This window comes from Wolffia australiana, chromosome 5, assembly GCF_029677425.1.
Source record: "Wolffia australiana isolate 7733 chromosome 5, ASM2967742v1".
NCBI classification, from domain to species: Eukaryota; Viridiplantae; Streptophyta; class Magnoliopsida; order Alismatales; family Araceae; genus Wolffia; species Wolffia australiana.
Window position 1 is genome coordinate 17,947,149 of NC_135839.1, and position 9,251 is coordinate 17,956,399.

Sequence of the window (9,251 nt, forward strand, 5' to 3'; positions counted from 1 at the left end):
TGAACAAATATTAATCTTCCACGTAAACTGCCAAAGATTTAGTATTTAACGGAAGTCAAGGTTTTATTTTAATAGATGCAGAGCTGGAAAAAAGCTCGCACATTTGACCGACCCGAAGGGTGACACCGGGACCTGCCGGGGCATTAAAGCCTTATTTAAATAAATGTTTCGCTAAGATTTTTTCGGAAAAGGAAGTCATTCCTTAATCCCCCATGAGACGCTTATCGCGAGTACTTACTACTCCTAAGGAGTTCTCTACACTAAGTTATAGCCAAGAAGTGATTTTTATTAAGAGAAGAAGAATATGTCGTGTTGCTCCACCGAGCAACAAAAATATAAATAGGAAGATAGGAAGACAACAACAAGTGGTTGCAGGCAGAGAAAATCAGTTCACCCTGCTGCACACTCGCCTAATCTCTCCGTTGGAACCGGTGAGAGGGCGATGTTTCCCATCTTCACCATGGAGGCCACAAAGTCCCTAAAGAAGGCGGCCCTGTTGTTGGCGTAGCCGCGGACGATGGAGTCGGCAGAGCCGTTGTTAAACAGCTCCTGGTCGGAATGGAGGAGACCTCTCCTGGACATGAGATTGATGTAGTAGGCGTTGTCAAAGGCATTCGGAGTGGTGACGTCGAGCGGCGCGAGGTCGCCGGCTCCGCCAGACTGCGGGCAGGTGGCCCTCCTGGTGGCGGCAAACGCGGGCTGGATGTTCGTATCGTTGTAGATGCGGTTGCGGAAGGTGACGCAGCGGGCGAGGCCGAAGGTGTGCGCGCCGGACAGCGCGACGAGGTCGCGTAGGTTGAGGCCCTGGTTTTGGAAGCTGGTGATGAGTGGATAGGCTCGAGGATGCAAGAGGGAGGTTGCTGTTGGCGGCGCTCTGGCTCGCCGTTCTCGCGTCTCGGCGTCCTAGCGGCACCGTCCACGAGGGCCCTCCGCTCTGCGGGAGTTTCCGAAACGCGGATTTAGCTGGTTAGAGGATAGATAGATACTACGGGGTTTCTTCCTGTACTTGAGCGTTTGATCGATGATAGAGTGCTCACCAAGACGACGCCGTCTCGGGTGGCGAGCGCGAGGATGTCCGCGCAAGATACGGTGGCGTTGCACGCAGCCTCAACGGCGGACTTGATAGTTTCGATGACGTCCATGCCGCGGATGGAGTTCCTGTTCGAGAACGCGTTCTGTTCGCCGGTGAACGTCGGGGTGTCCGCCAGAAGCACGGATCCGTCGCAGCCCTGCCCAGAAGTGCACGCGGGACAAGACGTCAGACGCGAGGATGAAGAAGAGTAATCTAACTGTCTATCTAGTCCGTCCGAGAGTGCGAAACCCGGCGTACATTGACGAAACAGTCGTGGAAGAAGAGGCGGATGATGGAGGCGGGCAGTCGAGGGTCGTTGCGCACAGCCGCTCGCATGGCAGTTTGGACGATTCTCGGGAGGTTCGGGCAGCTTCGGGTGTAGAAGTTCGCACTCAGCTGGGCGTTCGCCGTGCACGCGCACAGGAAAATGACGAGAAGAGAGCAGGCGATGGACCTGCTGCTGCCAAAGGACACCATTGTTCTGCAGTGAGCAACAAGTGCTCTGCTGAACTGTTTTGGTCCTTTTGCCGGTTGAACTCTCCAAGGTAGCGCAGCTCCTTATATAATGCGCGGCGGCAGCACGATCCCTCTAAATTTGAAGCCAAGCCAAGGATGACTCCCAGGAAGAAGGGAAACCCACCCGGTCGTCGTTTTTTGCGCGTGAGGCTTACCTGCAACGGCAAGCAAAACGGGTTGACCAGAAGACAGTCAGAACGCTTCTATCTGATCTAGTTTCTACGGGAGCAGGTAGGAAAGGCTGGACGGGGTAGGAGACGATGGAACTGGAGGGGAGAGTCTGTGTGAGCACCGTCAACCGTCAGAATGGGGGTTGGCCGTCGACCCATATTCTCCATCGATCGTCAACTGTATAAAACCATACATAAATCCATAATGATCGACCGTGACGGTAATTCGTCGAACGTCAACTCTCTTGGGCGTGAACATCCTCTTTTTTTTTCTCTCTCTCTCTCTCTCTATCTATCTATCTCGCTCTCTCTCTCTCTCTCTCTCTCTGTCTCTCTGTCTCTCTGTCTCTGTCTCTCTCTCTCTCTCTCTCTCTCTCTCTCTCTCTCTCTCTCTCTCTCTCTCTAACTGTCGTTGGGGGCTCCTCGTCCCCGGCCCGGCTAACTTGAAGTCTTTATGTTTCTCTCTTTCTCTATCTCTCTCTGACTGCGCTCGTAAACATAACTTTCGTCTTGCTTTAGCTTTCTTTACGTCTCCATATTTCTCTCTTTCTCAAACGCTCCCAATCTCTCAATACTTCGCCACCGTCCTAGCCTAGCCGAATTTTTCGTATCGCTAGCACTTTCTTCGGCTCTCACCACTTGCCCAACGTTCCTGGCAAACCGAAGACTGCCTCACTCTGACTATCTCTTCATCGTCACCGGCCCCAATAATCCGACGATTTACTTTCTCTCTCGCCCGTACTCTCTCTCTCTCTCTCTCTCTCTCTCTCTCTCTTGCTTTCTATTTCTCACTTTTTTTTTCTCATCCTCTCTTTTTCCCTCGCTCCCGCTCTCCCTCTATCCCGCTGCCTTTCTTTCTCTCTCGCTCGCTCGCTCAGTGTAATGAACTTCCACGTCATTTTCAGAAAATTTTTATCCGAATGCGTTTCGCATCAACTTCGCTATATCTGTCTCAGGTTCATCGTACACATCATCGACGCTTGAGCAGCTGCTTCTTGGGAGAGATCTTCACTTTACTCTCGGTCTTGCGCTGAGGCTGGAGACGGATAGAGCTAACTGAGTTTTGTCGGACGAATAAGCTGTTGAAATGTATAAAAGAACTGAAAATTTTACCAAGTTAATCCACATCCCTTCTAGTATCCCACGATTTCATTCTATATTTCAATACTTCTATGATAATTTTCTTAGGAAATGTGTAATATTTTCAATTAAATAAATCTTAAATTTGTGAATTTTTTTTATGCTAACTAACCAAAGTATGCATCACCTGGGTATATCCTAAAATTGGGTAAAACTAATCATTCCAATGTCTTCAATGGTCCTTCCGAAATTGAATTTACTTTTCTAATTTGTGCAGTAACAACTTAATTTTTGATAATAACTCAGTAAAATAAATCTACAAAAAACTCAGAAATTGGATGACAAAACTATTTGACATATACTCTAAATGGCTTTACAACATTAGTTGGGTTTTATCCGTCGAAGTTCATTTTTTGTTGAATTACAGAAAAAACACAATTTGCATATCCATTTAATTGGTGGAAAACATATATCAGTTTAACATATATGATAAATATCTGAAATTCGTCTTTATGAGAATGAAATTCAAAGACCTCAAGGGAAACTCATGGATGTTGTCCTTAATTTAGTATTTTCATAGTTCCTCTGTCTCTCTCACACACACTTTCTTCACTTTATCTCTTGTTCATTTGATGAAATTGACTACAGGTTCATCCAAAATGTGTAATATTTTCAACATTTTAAATTGCAGCCCATTAACTTACATAGCCAATTGGACTGGTCAACTTGATCTCACAGAGTTTATCTCTCTTGGTCTCTCTTTCTCTCTTCCTCTTCCCCATCTTCTCTCTATCGGCCTCTCTCTCTGTGTATCTCTTTCTATCTCCCTCTTCCCCATATTCTCTCTGTCGGCCTCTCTCTCTGTATCTCTTTCTATCTTTCTCTTCCCATCTTCTCTCCATTGGTCTCTATCTCTCTCCCTCTCTGTGTATCTCTTTCTATATCTCCCTCTTCCCCCTCTTCTCTCTATTGGTCTCTCTCTCTCTCCCACTTCCCCCTCTTCACTCTATTGGTCTCTCTCTCTCTATCTCTCTTCCACTTCCCCCTCTTCACTCTATTGGTCTCTCTCTCCCTCTCCCTCTTCCCCCTCTTCACTCTATTGGTCTCTCTCTCTCCCTCTTCCCCCTCTTCACTCTATTGGTCTATCTCTCTCTCTCTCTCTCTCTCTCTCTCTCTCTCTTCCCCCTTTTCTCTCTATTGGTCTCTCTCTCTCTCTCTCACTTCCCCCTCTTCACTCTATTGGTCTTCTATCTATTGGTTTCACTCTCTCTCCCCCTTCCCCCTCTTCACTCTATTGGTTTCTCTCTCTCCCACTTCCCCCTCTTCACTCTATTGGTTTCTCTCTCTCTCCCACTTCCCCCTCTTCCCTCTCTTGGTCTCTCTCTCTCTCTCCCACTTCCCCCTCTTCACTCTATTGGTCTCTCTCTCTCCCTCTTTCCCCTCTTCACTCTATTGGTCTCTCTCTTTCTCTCTCCCTCTTCCCCCTCTTCACTCTATTGGTCTCTCTCTCTTTCTCTCTCCCTCTTCCCCCTCTTCACTCTATTGGTCTCTCTCTCTTTCTCTCTCCCTCTTCCCCCTCTTCACTCTATTGGTCTCTCTCTCTTTCTCTCTCCCACTTCCCCCTCTTCACTCTATTGGTCTCTCTCTCTCTCCCTCTTCCCCCTCTTCACTCTATTGGTCTTTCTCTTTCTCTCTCCCTCTTCCCCCTCTTCACTCTATTGGTCTCTCTCTCCCTCTCTCCCTCTTCCCCCTCTTCTCTCTATTGGTCTCTCTCTCTCTCCCTCTTCCCCCTCTTCTCTCTATTGGTCTCTCTCTCTCTCTCTCCCTCTCCCCTTCTTTACTCTATTGCTCTCTCTCTCTCTCTCTCTTTCTCTCTCTCCCCTCTCCTCTCTTCCCCTCTTCACTCTATTGGTCTCTATCTCTCTGTCTCTCTCCCTCTTCCCCCTCTTCTATCTATTGGTCTCTCTCTCTCTCTCTTTCCCTCTTCCCCCTTTTTTTTCTAGTGGTCTCTATCTCTCTCCCTCTTCCCCCTCTTCTCTCTATTGGTCTTTCTCTCTCTTTCTCTCTCTATCTCCCTCTTCCCCCATTTTTCTCTATTGGTTTATATATGTCTCTCCCTCTGCCTCCTCTTCTCTCTTTTGGTCTCTTTCTCTCTCTCTTCCTCTCCCCCCTTTTTTCTCTATTGGTCTCTATTATATATTAACTAAGTTCTACACATCTTACGTGGTGGGTGGCGCATCAGTGCATGCCACATGAATGGGCCTCCTTTAAAAACCAATAGAAGGGAAACAAATGCATTTCATGTTTACATGTGTGTGCCACGTGTACACCTAGTGCCAGGTGTCTCATGACACATTGGACAACATCGTCATTTTTTACCATTCAACAGATTAAAAGTAATAATATTCAAAAGTTTTGAGCCTCAATCTCTACATCACATTTATTGCAAAAAAAGAGCTTATTTTTTTGTTTGGACCATGTCACCCTTGCAATTAAAAAATTAAGAGAGAGCGTAGTGAGGATATTGGAGAAGATGTTCTCCAATGATCCCCGTTATACATTAGTACAAACCAAATGACATAATAGGGTTTCACAATTAACCATACCCTAAATCGTATAGGAGTATCACATGGATGAAGGATTATACATGTACGGTAACCGATGACAGACAAAGTTCCATAAGAGAGTTAAAAGACTGCTCAATATCTTCGAGAGCAAAAGGTGTATCTTGTCACCCCACGGGCTGGAAACTTAACCTATCAATTAGCTTAAATCAATTCTCTATTAATTAATTTATATGTTGATATAGTTAATTAATAATGTAGATCAATAAATGTTATTGTGCCTTAAGTTATTAACTAGAATGATATATGGGCCTAGAGGTCACATGCATAAGACTAAAAGAATGTTGGAAGATATACCTCATTTTCAAAGATTTATATGAAAAATCTTAAATAAGTATAAATAAGAGGAGGGCGCCAATTTTAGGTGCCCAAGCAAGCCGGATCTTCCCCCCCGCACCCCCTCTTCCTTCTTTCTCTACTTTCTCCACTCATTCTTCAAGCCTCTTTGATGGTGAGAAGAATCACGAGATCCTCAAGGAGTGGTGAACAAGGAGAGGAGACACAGCCACCTTCTAGTCGTGTGGATACCGTGGAGGCCGAGAAATTGATTGGCTTGAAGAAACTCTCCCTAGAAGCAAGTCAAGGTGGAAAAAGTTCCCCACAAGGTACTCATTCTATTAAATATTTTATAGATCATTTATGAAATGGTCTAATGCTTTTGCTAGTGAAAATAAATTCTCATAATAAAAACTAAAGCCCTAGAACCCAACACCCGGCACAAGCCCCAGAATCCATTAAAGAGCCCACCAAAGAGCCCACAACAAAAACAATAGGGGCCCGTGCACACGAGCAAGAGGGGAGTCTTTTATTTCTTTTGATCTCTAATATCGGATGGGATCTATATATAATTACTTTTCCCAGAATTTTCTGATATGGGATTTTAAAGATCTCTTTCAGCTCCACACAAGGCTAGGCTGACAAGTGATGAGATGGATCATGGCCCAACAGGCCGCGATCTTAAGATATATAGAAAGAAATATCGACTGGGCCTTGAGCCGACCAGGACCAAAGCCTTAGTCATAATGGGTTTTCTTAAACACTCTGATGTAATCTTGGTCGTCCGGTCTTCTTAAGGAAGATCAGACAAAGAGATTTATTATTAGTTTTAATTTTTTGCTTTTGTTCTTTTCCAGGCCTCTAATTGACCAAGATGGCTGATGAGGATGGTGAGGCCCTTTCATAACCCAATCAGAAAGGAGAAAAGACTGATGGCAGGGTGGTTGATGTGGCTACTAGGTGCATCATGAGGTTCATGACTGTGGTTTAATCTCAGCTATTGGATGCCCTAAAAGGAGATTGGGCCTAGGGCAGGTTCATCCATCTTTGCCTTCGTCGTCGACATCGCTGACTGGACAGTATATTTCAGTAGAAAGGGGGCACCATTGACTATCCAAAGGCCCTCAGAGGACCCCAAGGGTAGACCAAGTGAATCTCTAAAGTCCTAAAAGGGGCTTGCCACCCCCATCTTCATGATATTTCTATTTGTTGCTTCGCTGGTGGAGGGAGACCCATCCAGTGGCAAAACGCGCATGGGAAAGAGTGACACCTCTCCCGCTGCTCAGAGTACCCAAAACGGCACCTTAGGGGTATTATAACTCATTGGATTTGTGTGAACACAGAGGAAGGCAAGAGGAGGCGTACGCCAAAGTCAAGGAGCAGACGATGAGACCCCTAGTCTTCGACTGCCTGAATAAGGGGAATTCAAGTGAGTTCCTGAACTCCATGAGGTAAACTTCTAATATTTTACCCTCTTTAGATGCAAAAATCTTACTCAAATAAAATTTAGAACTGGTCTTTAATATTGTTTCTAATTTTGGCCTCATTTAGGCATTTCGACGAACACCTTACAAGTATCGCGCATTTCATTCTAATTTTATCGAATTTACGTTTCTAAAAATTACCAAAATATATATATTAAATATAGAAACCACATTTTGTAATTATAAACTATTTTCTAACTATATATTAATACACATAATTAACTCAATAGCTCTCTATTTCCACCTCACTCTCATTTTATCATTTTTCCCTCTACCTTTGTTCTTCTAAAAACAAACAAAAATGTTTTCTCTCTATATCTGTAAATCTCAAATTCTTAACATATATAAATACATATTTACACATTTATTTCTGTCCTCCGTTAATCTATATCGTAACACATAGTCCCTTAATCTCCCTACTTATCATAATTCTATTCTATTTTTTGTTGATTCTTATTCTGCTTACCTCTTACAAAGATAAATACTCCTATTAATTAACTTCTTATATCTCATTAAAATAAAATCTTATTGTCTATGTAACTAAATCTTAATATCCATTATTAGTAGGTCTATTTCCTATCTTAAGTATGACCCAAATATTAATTAAATAAATAACCTCATTGTTTTCTACACAGAAAAATATGACATTATCCCATCTAGCTTACTAACCTTATATAACTTTTCCACAATCGATCATAAGACATCCCTTTATGATAACACCATAGATGAATTTGTTCATCTTACCTACTTAATATATCCACTATTTATAAAATTATTAATCCTAATAAATGATATAGTTAACATCATCTTATAAATATCTTACCTTGTTCTTTTACTGCTACTTTCACTCACTTATTCTTACTTCTTATCTATATAAGCCTAATTTCTCACTTCTAGATCTACCTCCATTTAGTTAATATTCTTCGCCTTTCATTATCTTTATTACTATTATTACTTTCCCTTAACAAAAACTTAACAGTTAAATTTACCTCTAAAAGCCAGTCACTGCAGAGACGACCTCGCTCCTAGTATACATTTGAGAGAGTTTTCTGTTTTTATCAAAGTTATTTGATTTAGGCAAATTTAAATTGCAATGACACTAACATTAGATATGTAATTTGTCTTCATCATCCATCCACTGATTGCAGTTCTAGAAAGATGGGTGATAAATCTCCAAATTAAATTTTATAATATAAGACCTTAGGCAAAAAATTAAAACTTGCTCCTCAATCAAGTGGTTGAGTTACAAATCCTATAAAATAATTCCCTTATCTTGTACTTGATTGTAGGAGCTCAAGGATCCCTACTTTTTCCAGTTTTGTAGAATAGAACTCACATTTTCAGATAATTGGATTTTTTTTGCTTCTTACTAGGTGTACACAAAATTTTAAAAAAGGAGAGAGGGGGTTGTGTTACAAATCCTATAAAATAGGACCAGACCTACTTTGTACTGAGGGCAAATGATCTTGTGCTGACCACTCAATATCTTTGTGCATTTCTTGTTGTGCACCAGCTAAAACTTGTTTGAATCCCAGGGTTAGAGGCTCATAAGTCTTAGTCAAAATATGATCTTTCATATACAGGATGCCTTTAATGTCTTGGGACAATGGACCACTTATACAACCATGACATGAAGTATCCTCATTTTTTTGGGTATAATACTCTTAAGGGATTCTTACATATCACTTCATTGGACCCTTTCTCCAAATAGCAACCATCGTTTGTCCTTAGTGTCTCCACACTAATAGCCACATCATCATTTATACTTATAGTGGTAGTAGGATTAGATAGAATTATTCTATTCAAATAAATCGATGTATGTCTTGAGTATCCATTGAGTTGAAATATTTAGAATACGTACTTGAAGACTTGTGATCATTGAATTATGATGTCATCATAATTTACCGATTCATTGTGCACATTAAGGGACATTATTATGAACATCAGATAACATCCACATAGGATCATATCAAGACTCTTGTCATGTTGCAACATAGAGAAGTGGAATTAAAAAAGTGTGCCAGGAAGA

General features: G+C 42.4%; 1 pseudogene across 1 annotated transcript; it reads right to left on the minus strand.

The window, feature by feature from the left end:
* Positions 1-265: 265 nt before the first annotated feature.
* LOC144703670 (peroxidase P7-like) lies at positions 266-1,637 on the minus strand (annotated as a pseudogene). Its single transcript, XR_013581589.1, has 3 exons — positions 1,331-1,637; positions 1,038-1,229; positions 266-934 (listed from the first exon to the last, which is right to left on the minus strand). The product of XR_013581589.1 is annotated as a peroxidase P7-like (transcript).
* Between the last annotated feature and the right edge of the window lie 7,614 nt (positions 1,638-9,251).